Genomic DNA, 14,774 nt, shown 5'->3' on the forward strand with positions numbered 1-14,774 from the left:
CATGGAATACTATGCAGCCATAAAAAATGATGAGTTCATGTCCTTTGTAGGGACATGGATGAAGCTGGAAACCATCATTCTCAGCAAACTATCGCAAAGACAAAAAACCAAACACCGCATGTTCTCACTCATAGGTGAGAATTGAACAATGAGAACACATGGACACAGGAAGGGGAACATCACACACTGGGGCCTGTTGTGGGGTGGGGAGATGGGGGAGGGATAGCATTAGGAGATATACCTAATGTTAAATGACAAGTTAATGGGTGCAGCACACCAACATGGCACATGTATGCATATGTAACAAACCTGCACGTTGTGCACATGTACCCTAAAACTTAAAGTATAATAAAAAGAAAAAAAAAAAAAAAAGAAATGTGACTACAATCTAAGCCTGCCCATTTTGCACATGGTAGTGATTTTTTCTTGAATAGCCCCATTCCCCATCTCCACCTCCTTCCTTTGTCTAATTCCTCTCCATCCTTGAGTTTTCTGCACAAACGTGCCTTCCTTAGGAGAGCAAGCTTTCTTTGATTCCCTCAGCCTAGATCAGGCCCCTCCCCCTGACATTGTTCTCACAACTTCCTTGACCTTTCCCTAAAAGTAAGCTTTGTGACTTGCCATTATTGTATTTCCAGCCTCTAATGCTGGGCCTGGCACATAGCAGGTATTCAGTAAGCATTTATTCAATGAATGAATGCATGATTATTGTTCTTTGCCATACTGACTTTTCCCACTGGCCAAGTCAATATTAATCTAATTTGGCCTCCAGTTTCCCACCTTGGTAAAGAGTATCACTGTCCCTCAGACCTGCTGGAAAAGGAAGAATCCACAGCTGGTGCCATGAGACTTCATGTTACCAATGAAATTATACTGAAGTGCAGGCTCCCTGCTTACCATTGTTTGCATTGATTCACCTGACCTTGCTGCTTTTCAGAGGGTGAAGTCAGAAAGGACCTGTTTTACTTGTTTGTTTATCCTCTATCCTTAGGAACCTGGGATGTGCTGAAATTGAATAGGGAATGGTGAAGAGGTGCAAAACCCATTAAATAAAAATTAGGGACTAAGCAGGAGAATCAACAGAGCTGAGCTGAATACATCTAGAGAAAAAGAAGGTTGATGAATCAGTTATAGCAGGGGTCCCCAACCCCCAGGTGGTGAACCAGTACCGGTCTGTGGCCTGTTAGGAACCAGGCCGCACAGCAGGGGGTAAGTGGCAGGCAAGGGAGCATTACTGCCTGAGCTCCACCTCCTATCAGATCAGCAGCTGCATTAGATTCTCATGGGAGCATGAACCCTATTGTGAACTGTGCATGCGAGGGATCTAGGTGGCGTGCTTTTTATGAGAATCTAATGCCTGATAATCTGAGGTGGAACAGTTTCATCCTGAAACCATCTTCCCACCCTTTGTCCATGAAAAAATTATCTTCCACAAAACCGGTTCCTGGTGCTGAAAAGGTTGGGGACTGCTGAGGTATAGCGATTCTTAGAGATACGATATGTGGTAAATGCAGCAGAGCAGGAGCTAGGGACCTCTCAGCAAGCCAGGTGTCTCACTCGAGAGCTGTGTGACCCTAACCTAGCTAGCCCTTCATCTCCCAGGATTATTAGAAGGACAAAAATGCATATGACATTTCGCTATCTGCAATAAAGCACTTTAAAAAGCAGGTTAATATTAGTATTGAGATAAGGAGGATATTGATGACTACTATTTCCAGAGCATGAACCAGAGGAAAATTGATTCAAATGACAGCTACGGAGGTTTACGAAAAGATCTTTCTCCACATGGGGAAACGTAGGAGTGGAATAAATAGCATGGAAGCCTGTGAAGTGGGCTTTAGAGGCAGGTTAGAAGATCGTTTGTCTTAGGTGGTATAGACACAGGACTGAGCTTACAGACTGGAGTAGATGACCCTCTGACTTCTAATTCTAAGATTCTCCATTTGAGATTCCAAACTTTCCTCCTCTTCCTTGAATTTGTATGACGTACCCTGTTTCTTTTGTAATTAACAGATAATTTGGTACACTATAGCCTATCAAGTACCGTATATTTGGATAGAATACCCAAGTTCAGGATGAGCCTCTAAGTCAGATAATCTGACTCCAGTCTCTTCCAGCAACTCTAGTTTGTTTGATGGGGATATTTAATTGCTCTTTAACATTTCATTTGAATGAGACTCACGGATCTGTTTAGGAAGAAAACTGCTGATCAATTGCAGTTGCCCCTGTTGTCATGGAAACAAGCTGAAATGGGACTATAATTATATTTCCTTATTCCTGAAGTGAATCCCTAATCATTGCCGTAGTAATTACCCAATATCTATGGTCCCAAATTACATGATTCTTGTCCAAAAAAGACAAAGGATAAGGAATAGGAGGGCTGGCCTGAGGCATGCATTCACTGTGCAGCTGCAGAAAGCCTTCTCCTTTTTTGGATGGGAAGAATTTCCCTCTGTAGGCTCGCACTCCACAGTTGGATGTCAGCAGGTCTTAGATTGTGCCCAGTGCTTAGAAGAGTGGCTAGAAAGCTGTAGCAGGTAGGATGATTGCAGTTGTAACAGAAATCAGAACTACTAGCATCTTCAACAGGAATGAAGTACATTGTCTGATGTACCAGAAAGTCTGGAAGACTTCCCAAGTTCCAAGGTTGGTTGATGAAATGGCCCAGCAACATCACCAGGATCCAATCTGAGTCCCTTTTTCTCTGGCATCCTCAGGGAGTGGCCTCTTGTCCTCAGGTTTGTTCCCTCATAGTCACAAGATGGCCGTCACAGTTCCAGGTGTCATAGGCGGATGACAAAGACCACAGACAGAAAGAAGGCAGTCCCTGTCTTGTATTATTGTGAATGAGGAGAACTTTCTCAGAAATGCCTCTGCCTACCAAACTGCCTCTTGCTTTTCATTGTTCCTTTCGCATAGACGCTATCTTTAGCTTAAAATGGAGATAGCTCTTCCTGACGCCTCTCCGCTCTCCTTAGCACTAAGTGCCTAGTGGGTGAGAGATGGAGTAGCGTGGCTGCAGGGCTAACTTAGTTTGTTTTGCTTTCCTTTGCAACCTCTCTCTTTGCTCTGACCTTCCAGCGTGCTGAGCTCCAGGTCACAGACCCAGCATACACCTCTGTCTCATCTCTCCCATTCCTCCAGATAGGTATGAGCATAGAGCACTGGGCCTGGGTTTCAGCATCCCGGGACCGTGGGGTGTGACAACCGTTGCTCTCAGGCAGCAGCACGTGCCACCAAGAAAGAAGGGCAGCCTCCTGGGGAGAAGCAGAATCACAATACAGGGAATTGTGCAAGTGAGTCATCCATCCAGGTGCGCTAGACTAGAAGAGAGAATCCAGACGCAGACCTACAAGCATAGTGTGGTAGCTGTTTTTTGGTCACTTAGCCATTAGTATCCAGTTTCCCTTCTCAAGTCAAGGTGACTCCCTGAAAGCTCCTTCCCTTTTAGGGAGTTGTCTTTACCTTGCTGTGTGTAGCTCTGATAGGACGTAGTGCCTGCTTCCTAGGACAGAAATCAAAAGGATCAGATCTTCCACTTCCCCTCCCACTGCAGCCTGGCGTGAGCCTGCAGCCCAGCCTGGCCAATCACATGTTCTCCCCTAGGACTTTGACTTGGCAGGTGAGTCAAGGATGTAAGGAACACAGCTTCTAGGAGGAGCAGTTACTGGCTCACTCTGCGGCCTAATGGCGGCTGTGGCTCCTGATGCCTGGGCTCTAGAGCTCTCCTACCTAACTCCAGTGTTTTTCCAAGCCTGCAGTCTGGTTTCTTTTGTTCTGTGAGCCTCCACTGTACTTCTAGTACATTTTCTTTAGGTTGAGTGAAACAAAGTTTCTGTTGCCTACAAATCAGACTGGTGACTGACACGTGTAGACACCAGGAAAACTAGGTGTGAGAGAGAAGGTTTGAAATAGAAAGTGGGAAGCAAAGCCTGGAGCAGTTCCCTGGTTTAAGTTGAAAAGAAGGCTCAAAAGAAACCTTGAGAGAGGCTGAACAGCCTCCTGACTTGCCACCCGTTGGCTTCTTGGAGCTTTCTGCAGTGACCTCCTGGAAAACAGCCATGATCTGAACATATTCTGCATTTTCCCATAACACATCTGCATCACACTTTCCATTACCTCAGTGATCTCTCTGTAGAAAACCCACCTGGTAAAACAACTCACCCTACAGTAGTAATCATTTTCTTATCCTTTGAAAATGTTTGGTGGGGCACAGTGGCTCATACCTGTAATACTAGCACTTTGGGAGGCTGAGATGGGAGGATTCCTTGAGCCCAGGAGTTTCAGACCAGCCTGTTCAACATAGTAAGAACCCATCCTAAAGTAAAAAAAAAAAAAAAAACTGCTGGCAAATTTGATAATAGAAAGCACTATGGGAAAAACAAAGATAAAAGATGTGATCCCTGACCTCACGCCACACATAGTACTGGGGTGGAGATAAGATGGTATCACTATTGTCAGTAAAATCATGTTGGCCAGGTGTGGTGGCTCACGCCTGTAATCCCAACACTTTGGGAGGCCGAAGCAGGTGGATCACCTGAGGTTAGGAGTTTGAGACTAGCCTGGCCAACATGGTGAAACCCCATCTCTACTAAAAATATAAAAATTAGCCAGGCATGGTGGTGGGTGCCTGTAATCCCAGCTACTTGGGAGGCTGAAGTAGGAGAATTGCTTGAACCCAGAAGACGGAGGTTGCAGTGAGCCGAAATGGTGCCACTGCACTCCAGCCTGGGCTACAGAGTGAGACTCCATCTCAGAAACAAAAAACAAAAAAAGAATCACATCTGTGTTGTACTTTACAACTTGCAAAGCACTTTTATTTTCTCTCTCATTGAAGGCTTGATTACGGTAACCGTAACATCAAACAGCATGAGATTCATACAAACGGATTCCTGAGGGACAAAAGGGAGCAAGAAAAGGTGTGTGGGGCTGATAAAGTTTGAGCTGGACCTCAAAAGATGATGTATTAGTCTGTTTTCACACTGCCAGAAAGAGACTGTGTAATTTATAAAGAAAAGAGGTTTAATTGATTCACGGTTCCACAAGCTTAATAGGAAGCATGGTTGGGAGGCCTCAGGAAACTTACAGTCGTAGTGGAAGGTGAAAGGGAAGCAAGCACGTCTTACCATGGTGGAGCAGGAGAGACAAAGAGCAAAGGGGGAAGTTCCGCACACTTTTAACCATCAGATCTTGTGAGAACTCACTCACTATCACAAGAACAGCATGAGGGAAATCCACCGCCATGATCCAATCACCTCCCACCAGGCCGCCCCTCCAATTCAACGTGAGATTTGGGCGGGTACACAAATCCAAACCTCATCAATGGATAAGAACTGAACTGCGAGACTGGCACTGGGCAGTCCATGCAGCAGAAGACCCTACGTGGTAATAGAACCCAGTGATGGTATTTGAGGAACTGACAGGTCAGGTTTGCCTCATGGGTGCTTGAAGTAGGGTGACATTAGATAATAACTTTTTTTTTTTAAGAGACAGTTTCTTGCTCTGTCACAAAAGCCGGAGTGCAGTGGTGGGATCACAGCTCACTAAAGCCTCAAACTCCTGAATTCAAGCAGTCCTCCCGCCTGAGCCTCCTGAGTAGCTGGGACGACAGGCACGGGCCACCACGCCCCATGAATTCTTTATTTTTTATTTTTTATTTTTAGAGACAGGGTCTTGTAGTGTTGTTGCCCAGGCTGGTCTCAGACTCCTGGCCTCAAGCCATCCTCCTGCTTTGGTCTCCCAAAGCACTAGGATTATAGGTGCCCAGCACTGCTTACACCATTCTTAGTGTTTTACATATCATTAATTTAATTCTAATGAAAGCCCTGTGAGATAGGTCCTATTATTATCCCCATTTAACAGTTAAGGAAACTGAGGCACCTGGAGGTTTAGAGACTTGCTGAAAGCCACACAGCTGGTAAATGGTAGAACTAGGTTTCAGAGGTAAGAACTAATCCGTAAGAGGTAAGAGGTAATCCCTACACTACACAACCTCTGTTTCATAGAGCCAGAGTACTTTAGGGCTCTGGCATGAAGAGCCTTAAATGCCAAGCAACCACTGCAGCTTTATCTGGGAGGATTTTGGCACGAGGGAAACCCCAGTGGTTTCTGAGCTGGCAAATTAACTCCTTTAAGATTAATATATGGGGCTAGGTACAGTGGCTCATGACTGTAATCCCAGCACTTTGGGAGGCTGAGGCGGGCAGATCACTTGAGGCCAAGAGTTTGAGACCAGCCTGGCCAACATGGCAAAACCCCATCTCTACTAAAAATACCAAAATTAGACAAGTGTGATGGCATGAGCCTGTAATCCCAGCTGCTTGGGAGGCTGAGGCATGAGAATCTCTGGAACCCCAGAGGTAGGAGTTGCAGTGAGCTGAGATTGTGCCACTGTACTCCAGCCTGGGCAACAGCGTGAGATTCTGTCTCCAAAACAAAACAAAACAAACAAAAAAAATACACCACAAAAAACTCGGGAGGCCGAGGCAGGAGAATGGCATGGACCCGGGAGGCAGAGCTTGTGGTGAGCTGAGATCGTGCCACTGCACTCCAGTCTGGGCAACAGAGCGAAACTCTTTTAAAAAAAAAAAAAAAAAAAAAGATTACTGTAGGGTTTCAGAGAAAGCTGAATTGGAAAAGATGCAACTTGGAGATCTTTTACAAATGTCAATTATATTGCAATAGGGTGGAGGTAAAACCAGGGCAACAGTAACAATTACACACCCATTGATTTTTCAACTGCTCTCAGGGTTCCTGCATTTATTTCTGCAGATTCCCGTTAACATCTTATTGTGTGTTCAAGAACAAGTCCTCTGGCTCCCACTGCTGCCCTGGTCAGGGTGATGAGCATCATGCCAGTGACTTCCTCTCAAATGGTCCAGGAAAACAAAGTCTGCAATGGCTTCAACATAAAAAGTAATAATAAAAATAGAAGCTTCACCTGAGCAAAGGTTACAGTGTGGGAGCCCTAACCATTGCTGCTGGCATGCTTATTAGCATAATCATCCTATCCATATACTATTCCAGCAAATTGCAATGACTCATCCAGGCCTCCACTGAGTTTCCTAAGCTCTTGACAACTTTAAGCACAGAAACAAGCCCTTCAAAACGCCCTATATTTTGATGTATTTGCTGCCAAAATGAGCCTGACAGTACTATGTTATTTATTCTATAACAGCCTTTTATTTCCTTTTATTTTTGGAGGCAAGGCCTCTGTCACCTAGGCTGGAGTATGGTGATGTGATCATAACTCACTGCAGCCTCGAATTCCTGGGCTCAAGCAATCTGCCCGCTTCAGCCTCCTGAGTAGCAGGGACTGCAAATGTGCAGCACTCTACCTGGCTAATTTTTTTTTTTTTTTGATACAGAGTCTCACTCTGTCACCCAGGCTGGAGTGCAGTGGCATGATTTTGGCTCACTGCAACCTCTGTCTTCCAAGTTCAAGTGATTCTTCTGTCTCAGCCTCCCGAGTAGCTGGGATTACAGGCGTGAAGCACCATGCTTGGCTAATTTTTATATTTTTTAGTAGAGGGGGTTTCACCATGTTGGCCAGGCTGGTGTTGAACTCCTGACCTCAGGCAATCTGCCCACCTCGGCCTCCCACAGTGCTGGGATTACAGGCAAGAGCCACTGTGCCCGGCGAACCTGGCTAAATTTTTAAATTATTTTTTGTAGAGATGGGCTCTTGCTGTGGTTCCCAGGCTGATCTTGAACTCCTGGGTTCAAACTATTCTCCCTGCTCAAAGCGTTGGGGTTATAGCCACTGTGCCTGGCCCTAAAGTCGTTGTTTGGAGCCTCTAGGTAAAATCTTGGAGTTAATTCATCTTACTCTGGGTAAAGGAAAGGAAAGAGGAGGTGGAATAAAGGAGAAATACCAATGTGTGTTTCCTGCTGTCTTTCCAAACCCATAATGAGTTAGATCAAAGGGCTTAAATGTTTTAAGATGTAGGTAGAACAGGACCCTGTAAACCTCTGTGAGTTTTTCTTAGTGCTAAACGCATCTTCCCTTAGAATTGACTAAGCCTATTCAAAGCCTCTAGTCCGTAGCAAATAGTTCCTGGAGTGGGTCATGGTATTTGAACCTTCTTGGGTAGGAGTGGCAGGGATTGAACCCTATGGGCTATTGTTCTGTGCATCAGGTACCAGGATCAGGTTTTCAAGAACTGACCTCAAAATTTCCCATGATTTTAGGCAAATGTCAAGGATTTTTCCTCTTCTTCTCCTTTTTTCTTCCTCTTTTCTTAATTTCCTCCTCTTCTTCTTACCTTCCTCCTCCTACTCTTCTTTTTTTAAAAAATTCCATTTTTATTTCAGATTCAGAGAGTACATTATAGGTTTGTTACAAGGGTATATTACATGATGCTGAGGTTTGAGCTTCATTTAATCCTGTCACCCAGATAGTGAAGAAAGTGCCCAATAGGAAACGTATCAGCTCTTGCCCCCCGCTCCCTCCCTCTCTCCTATTGGAGTCCCTAATGTCTGTTGTTCCCATCTTTATGTCTGTGTGTTCCCAAGACTTGGCTCCCACTTATAAGTGAGAACATGCAATATTTAGGTTTCTGTTTCTGCATTAATTCACTTAATTGCATGTCATCCTTGCACAGAGACCATGGTAATCTCCGCATCGTTCCAGTTGTAGTGTATGAGCTGCTGAAGTGCCCCTACTCTTCCTCTTCCTCTTCCTTCTCCTCTTTCTTTCACTTCTTTGGTCTTATGAGATCGCTACTGATCTTTACAGATATTGACTGTTTAATTTGGGTAGAGGATATCAAGATGATGTAGATCTTCTATGTGGAATGGGGACTTACGGCACACCTATTTACTTTTTCAGCCGTGTCTACACATAGATATGAGTCATAAGGCTGCATTCCTGTATTTTTAAAATCTTCATCAGCACACCCATGTTCATTGCAGTGCGACTTACAATAGCCAAAAAGGAGAAACAACCCAAATGCCCATTGATGGATGAATGTATAAATGTGATAGATACGTACAATGGAATTATTCATTCTTAAAAAGGAAGGAAATTCTGACACATGCTACAATGTGGATGACTTTCAAAACATTATGCTAAGTGAAATAAGCCAGGCACAAAAGGACAGATATTATATGATTCCATTTAAAGGAAGAACCCGAAATAGTAAAATTCATAGAGACAGAAAGTACCATAGTAGTTACCAGGGACTGCGGAGAGGGGAGAATGGGGAGTTATTGTTGCATGGATATGAAGTTTAGGATGATGATCAAGTTCTAAAAGTTGATAGTGCTGATGGTTTCATTGTAATATGAGTGTATTTAATGCCACTGAACTGTGTACTTAAAAAATGTTAAAATACTAAATTTTATGTTATATACATTTTATCATAATAAAATCTTGATCAATATTATACAAATATGAAAAAATTTATGGATGCTGGGATCCCACTTGGTAATGACAGATTTTGTGTTTAAGAATTAAAACCGGGCTGGGCATGGCAGTTCACACCTGTAATCCCAGCACTTTGGGAGGCCAAAGCAGGAGGATTGCTTGAGCCCAGGAGTTCGAGACCAGCCTGGGCAACATGGCAAGATCCCATCTTTATGAAAAAAATAAAAAATTAGCCAGGCACGGTGGTGCACACCTGTATTTCCAGCTACTTGGGAGGCTGAGGTGGGAGGATCCCTTGAGCCTGGAGAGTTCGAAGCTGCAGTGAGCAGAGAGACCACTGCAACAGAATGCCTGGGCAACAGAATGAGACTGTCTCAAAAACAAAACAAAGTAAAACTGGCATATCCTCTTTTGTATAATATTTGCTATTGTGGGTGAACTGGAACCCTCTTAATGCTCCTTTCTTGTCGTGATCCAGCAGCCACCATTCATATAATGTCTTTCTTCTCTAAGAAATCCAAACATCTGTAAACACTGTATTAAGCCCTGTCAATAGGAGCCAGGAGCCTGAGTTCTGGTTTCTGTTTTGATTGAGTCTCTCTCTTCACTTTGCTGGGCCTCAGCTTCTCCATCCATAAAGACTTGGGTCTTGGACTCCATGAGCACAGAGGGGCCCTTTCTGCAGTGGCTGTTGGCCGTGTGAGGGCTGTCCCTGTCACCGCTGATACAGTACACTGCCTTTTGCTGCTGCCAGTTTACTCGTAGAGACTCACTAGAGATGTGAAGAGCAGCGCTCCAGGCCTCCAGACACAGGTGCGGAGAAATATTGGCAGGCAGAGTGGAATGCAGGCTCGGAATGGGTCTGCGAGCTCAGGATTTCCAGTCTTCTGCATGAATTTCTACATTGTCTTTGAAGGATTTCTGAAAGTGAAAGCACAGGCGATGTTATCGGTTAAGGTTTTTGCATTTTATCTTCCTCCTAATCTGGACTTTACCTCGCTTACAAAATAATATAGCACAGAGTCCGGGGGATGAGAGTAACAAAGAAATAGAAAAGATAGGAGTTCTGTGGGAAAATTGATGAATTCATGTTAAGTTTGCAGAAACAGTGGGAAAGTCACTCCACTGTAGCTGGAGACACATGAGGAGAGGAAGAGAATATTGGAGTGAGGCAGTTATTAAAGGTAAAGCCAGAAGAGCAACCTCAGGCTGTTCTCCCATCGATGTCTTTGGAAAGATAACTGCAGGAGGCAGCGAAGAGTAGAGGGGCAAGTCCCGAAGCTGGTATCTTTGGGCTGATTAGAAATGCCTGATGAAATGTTTCAAAGCCCAACCTCTCTGTCAATAAAAATATCAATGACAACAGCAAATCAGGACAGAAATGTGGAATTGACAGTTAAAACATCTCAGCCATGCTCCTTTGTACATGTACCCAGGAGAGCTGACTGCCTTCTAAAGCCCCAGGAACTTCGGCTGTTTGGACCTCCAATCCAAAGGGACCATTTTTGTGGCCTCTATGTCAGGGCTGTGATTCTTTGCTAGGCTTATGAAAACTTCCTCAGATACCAGTGCTGTTCTGAACTTCCCAAGTGGGCCTTTCTTCCTCTCTTTGTAGAGTTGGCTTTTACCATGTGTGCTTTGCATTTGACTTCAAATCTTGTTTAAATTAAAATGATTGTTAAATGACTGTATTGACAATCCTCCAGTTCAAGGTTTAAAATCTGTGGGATTTTAGAGGTCTTTATACAGCTCTTCTCACAAGCAAGAGGCTGCTCTGATTCTCAGTAGCAGAAGAGAAGGTTCCCACCTGGCAAGTCCATTTTCTATCATTTGAGCAGAGAGAGAGTGAGGGAAAGTTGCAGCATTGGGGCTGAAAGGCCCCTCTCTCTTGGTTCCCTCTTAAAAGGAAGCAGGGAGAGGTGGAGTTGGCCTGCTTCACAATCAACTGTGAAAGATCTTTAAATGTCAAGAATAAAGAAGTCCCGATGAACTCTGCTAAGGTACAATTTGTGGTAAATTGCCTCTCCACCTCCCAATCATGTAATTTGCACTTCACAGCTGGTTAAGGACCATGGTTCCACCAAGCTCTGTGTTCATTAGAACGTGGTTTCAAGCTCAGATCTTCACGCAAAGGCTATTCAGTTTCAATTCCAACCCTGCCTCAAATTTTGGAACTTTGGGCAATATTTTTACCCACCTCAGCTTCCCCTTCAGAGAACAGGAAATAATCTACATTGTAGAGTTGTTTGGAGCTGGAACTGGTAACCATGCTTACCAAAGATTTAATATTAGATTTAATATTATACAAATGCTGCCCTCTTTCTCCTGCTCTCACCACATGACTGATGTACCTGCCCCCATTTTGCCTTTTACCATGATTGTAAGCTTCTTGAGGCCCTCACCAGAAGCCAAGCAGATAATTGGTGCCATGCTTATACAGCCTGCAGAACCATAAGCCAGTTAAACCACTTTTCTTTATAAATTACCCAGCCTCAGATATTTCTATGCAGTAACACAAAAATGACCTAATATAGAAAACTGGTACCAAAGAATGGGGCATTGCTATAAAGATACCTGAAAATGTCAAAGCAGCCTTGGAACTGGGTAACAGGCAAAGGTTGGAAGAGTTTGGAGGGCTCAGGATAAGACAAGAAGATTAGGGAAAGTTTGGATTTCTTAGAGACTGGTTAAATCCTTGTGACTAAAAATGCTGATGGTTATATGGACAGTGAAGGCCGGGCTGATGCGGTCTCAGATGGAGATAAGGAACTTACTGAGAACTGGAGCCAAGGTCTCCTTTGTTGTACTGTAGCAAATAACTTGGCTGCATTGTGTTCATTCCCCAGGGATCTGTGGTAGTTTGAACTCAAGAGTGGTGACTTAGGGTATCTGTTGAAAGAAATTTTTAAGCAGCAAAGCATTTAAGATGTGGCCTGGCTGCTTCTAACAGTTTACACTCAGATATGCCAAGGAGGGGGACCTTAGGAAATAACCCAGGCTCTCAGTTGAGGCTCTGGGAGGACCACACCCTAGAAGTGGAGGCAAAACAGAAGTAGTCTGAGCCTTACAGAGATTTCTAACCAGCCATGAATTAGCTCAGTCTTTGATTGGATTGAAGTGATGTGCTTCTTTGCTGTTTGCAGCCTTCAAGAAGATCAGGTGAGTCCTCTCTGGAAGGAGAGAACCCAGCCTCTAAAATTATTATTATTATTTTTTTTGAGACAGAGTCTCGCTCTGTCGCCCAGGCTGGAGTGCAGTGGCGCAGTCTCAGCTCACTGCAACCTCCACCTCCCAGGTTCATGCCATTCTCCTGCCTCAGCCTCCCGAGTAGCTGGGACTACAGGCACCTGCGACCACGCCCGGCTGAGTTTTTGTATTTTTAGTAGAGACAGGGTTACACCATGTTAGCCAGGATGCTCTCCATCTCCTGACTTCGTGATCCACCTGCCTCGGCCTCCCAAAGTGCTGGGATTACAGGTGTGAGCCACCGCACCTGGCTGCCTCTAAAATTTTTGAGGCATGATCTGTGAAGTTTAATTAAAAATTACCAGGCATCTAAGAAACAGACTACAAGAAAAACAAGATAATAGACATAGACCTAAATGTGACCTAGATGTTGGAGTTTCAGATAGACTTTCAAATAATTGTGATTAATATATTCAAGAATATAGTTTACAAGATGGAGAATTTCAGCAGAGAAGTTAAATTTATTAAACAATTAAGTGGAAATTTGAGATCTAAAATATACTTCTGAAATTAAGAACTCAACAGATGGGTTTTAACAGCAGATTGGACTTAAAGAGAAAATTAGCAAACTGGAAGCAGGTCCGTAGAAATATCCAGTCTGAATCATATTGAGTAAAAAGAATGGTAGCTATAATAGGCTGGGCGCGGTGGCTCACGCTTGTAATCCCAGCACTTTGGGAGGCCGAGGCGGGCGGATCACGAGGTCAGGAGATCGAGACCACGGTGAAACCCCGTCTCTACTAAAAATACAAAAAATTAGCCGGGCGTGGTGGCGGGCGCCTGTAGTCCCAGCTACTCGGAGAGGCTGAGGCAGGAGAATGGCGTGAACCCAGGAGGCGGAGCTTGCAGTGAGCCGAGACTGTGCCACTGCACTCCAGTCTGGGTGACGGAGCGAGACTCTGTCTCAAAAAAAAAAAAAAAGAATGGTAGCTATAATAATGAGAATAAAAGTTATGTGGCTTGTAGTTAAAAGGGTTTAACATGGGAGGATCAGAGAGAGATTAGAGGAAAAATGGGGCAGAACAGTATTTAAGAGATAAAGGCTGAGAATTTTCCAAAGCTGATGAAAGACATCAAGCTGCAGATTTAAGAAGCACTGTGTAACCCAAGCTGAATAAATTAAAAGAAGCTCACACCCAGCTACACCAGAGTAAAACTGCTAAAAAACAAAGATAAAGAGGCTAATTTTAAAATCAGCTATAAATGAAAGATAGCTGTATTAGTGTGCTCTTGCACTGCTCTAAAGAAATACCTGAGACTGGGTAATTTAGAAAGAAAAGAGGTTTAATTGGCCATGATCCTGCATGCTGTACAGGAAGCATAGTGGCTTCTACTTCTAAGGAGGCCTCAAGAAGCTTCCAACCATGGCAGAAGGCAAAGAGGGAGGGAGGTGTTTCACATGGCAGGAGCAGGAGCAAGAGAGAGCAAGGCGGGTGGTGCTGCATGCTTTTAAACAACAGGATCTTGCAAGAAGTCACTCACCACCATGAAAATAGCACCAAGGGGATTATGCTGAACCGTTCCTGAGAAATCCATCCCCATGATCCAGCCACCTCCCACCATTGGAGGCTACAATTTGACATGAGATTTGTCAGGGACACAGATCCAAACCGTATCAGTAGATCATGTGTCTTTTCAAAGATGCAGTAATACAAGCGTATCTACAAAAATTCTATGCGTCAGGTGTGGTGGCTTATGCCTGTAATTCCAGCACTTTGGGAGGCTAAGGTGGGAGGATTCCTTGAGGCAGGAGTTCCAGACCAGCCTGGGAAAGATGGCAAGAACTCATCTCTACAAAAAATTTTAAAAGTAGCCAGGTATGCTGGCATGAGCCTGTAGTCCCAGCTACTTGGGAGACTGAGGCAGGAGGATCCCCTGAATCCAGGAGTTCAAGGTTGCCCAGCAGCTATGATTCAGCCACTGCACTCCAGCCTTGGTGACTGAGACCCTGTCTTAAAAAAAAAAAAAAAAAAAAAAAGAATCAGCAGTCACGTTATTATAACTGATAAATAAACTTAGCAAAGTCTCTGGTTATAAGATCAATATATAAAAATAAGTTACATTTTATATCCACTAATTAAAAAATTAGAAAATAGAAATTTTAGTCTATACCATTTACAATAAATTCAGAAACACCAAATATATAAGAATAAACCTATCA

General features: G+C 44.0%; 1 protein-coding gene and 1 non-coding gene across 5 annotated transcripts in view; one reads left to right on the forward strand and one right to left on the reverse strand.

Moving 5' to 3' along the window:
- The window catches only part of CRACD (capping protein inhibiting regulator of actin dynamics), a 297,196-nt gene that overhangs the window by 246,163 nt on the left and 36,259 nt on the right, over nt 1–14,774 (forward strand). Inside the window, exon 1 of one of the 4 annotated variants that reach the window (XM_032151461.2) lies at nt 9,756–10,180. The exons of the other annotated variants lie outside the window; for them this stretch is intronic. The gene's annotated coding sequence lies outside the window, so the exon portion shown is untranslated. Of the gene's footprint in view, nt 1–9,755; nt 10,181–14,774 lie in introns of those variants that run through there. 4 annotated transcript variants of the gene reach the window in all.
- LOC116477532 (U6 spliceosomal RNA) lies at nt 8,559–8,660 on the reverse strand. The gene has a single exon (XR_004250504.1). It is a non-coding gene; the product is annotated as a U6 spliceosomal RNA (small nuclear RNA).

This window comes from Hylobates moloch, unplaced genomic scaffold (genome assembly GCF_009828535.3).
Source record: "Hylobates moloch isolate HMO894 unplaced genomic scaffold, HMol_V3 SCAFFOLD_2, whole genome shotgun sequence".
In the NCBI taxonomy this organism is placed as follows: Eukaryota; Metazoa; Chordata; class Mammalia; order Primates; family Hylobatidae; genus Hylobates; species Hylobates moloch.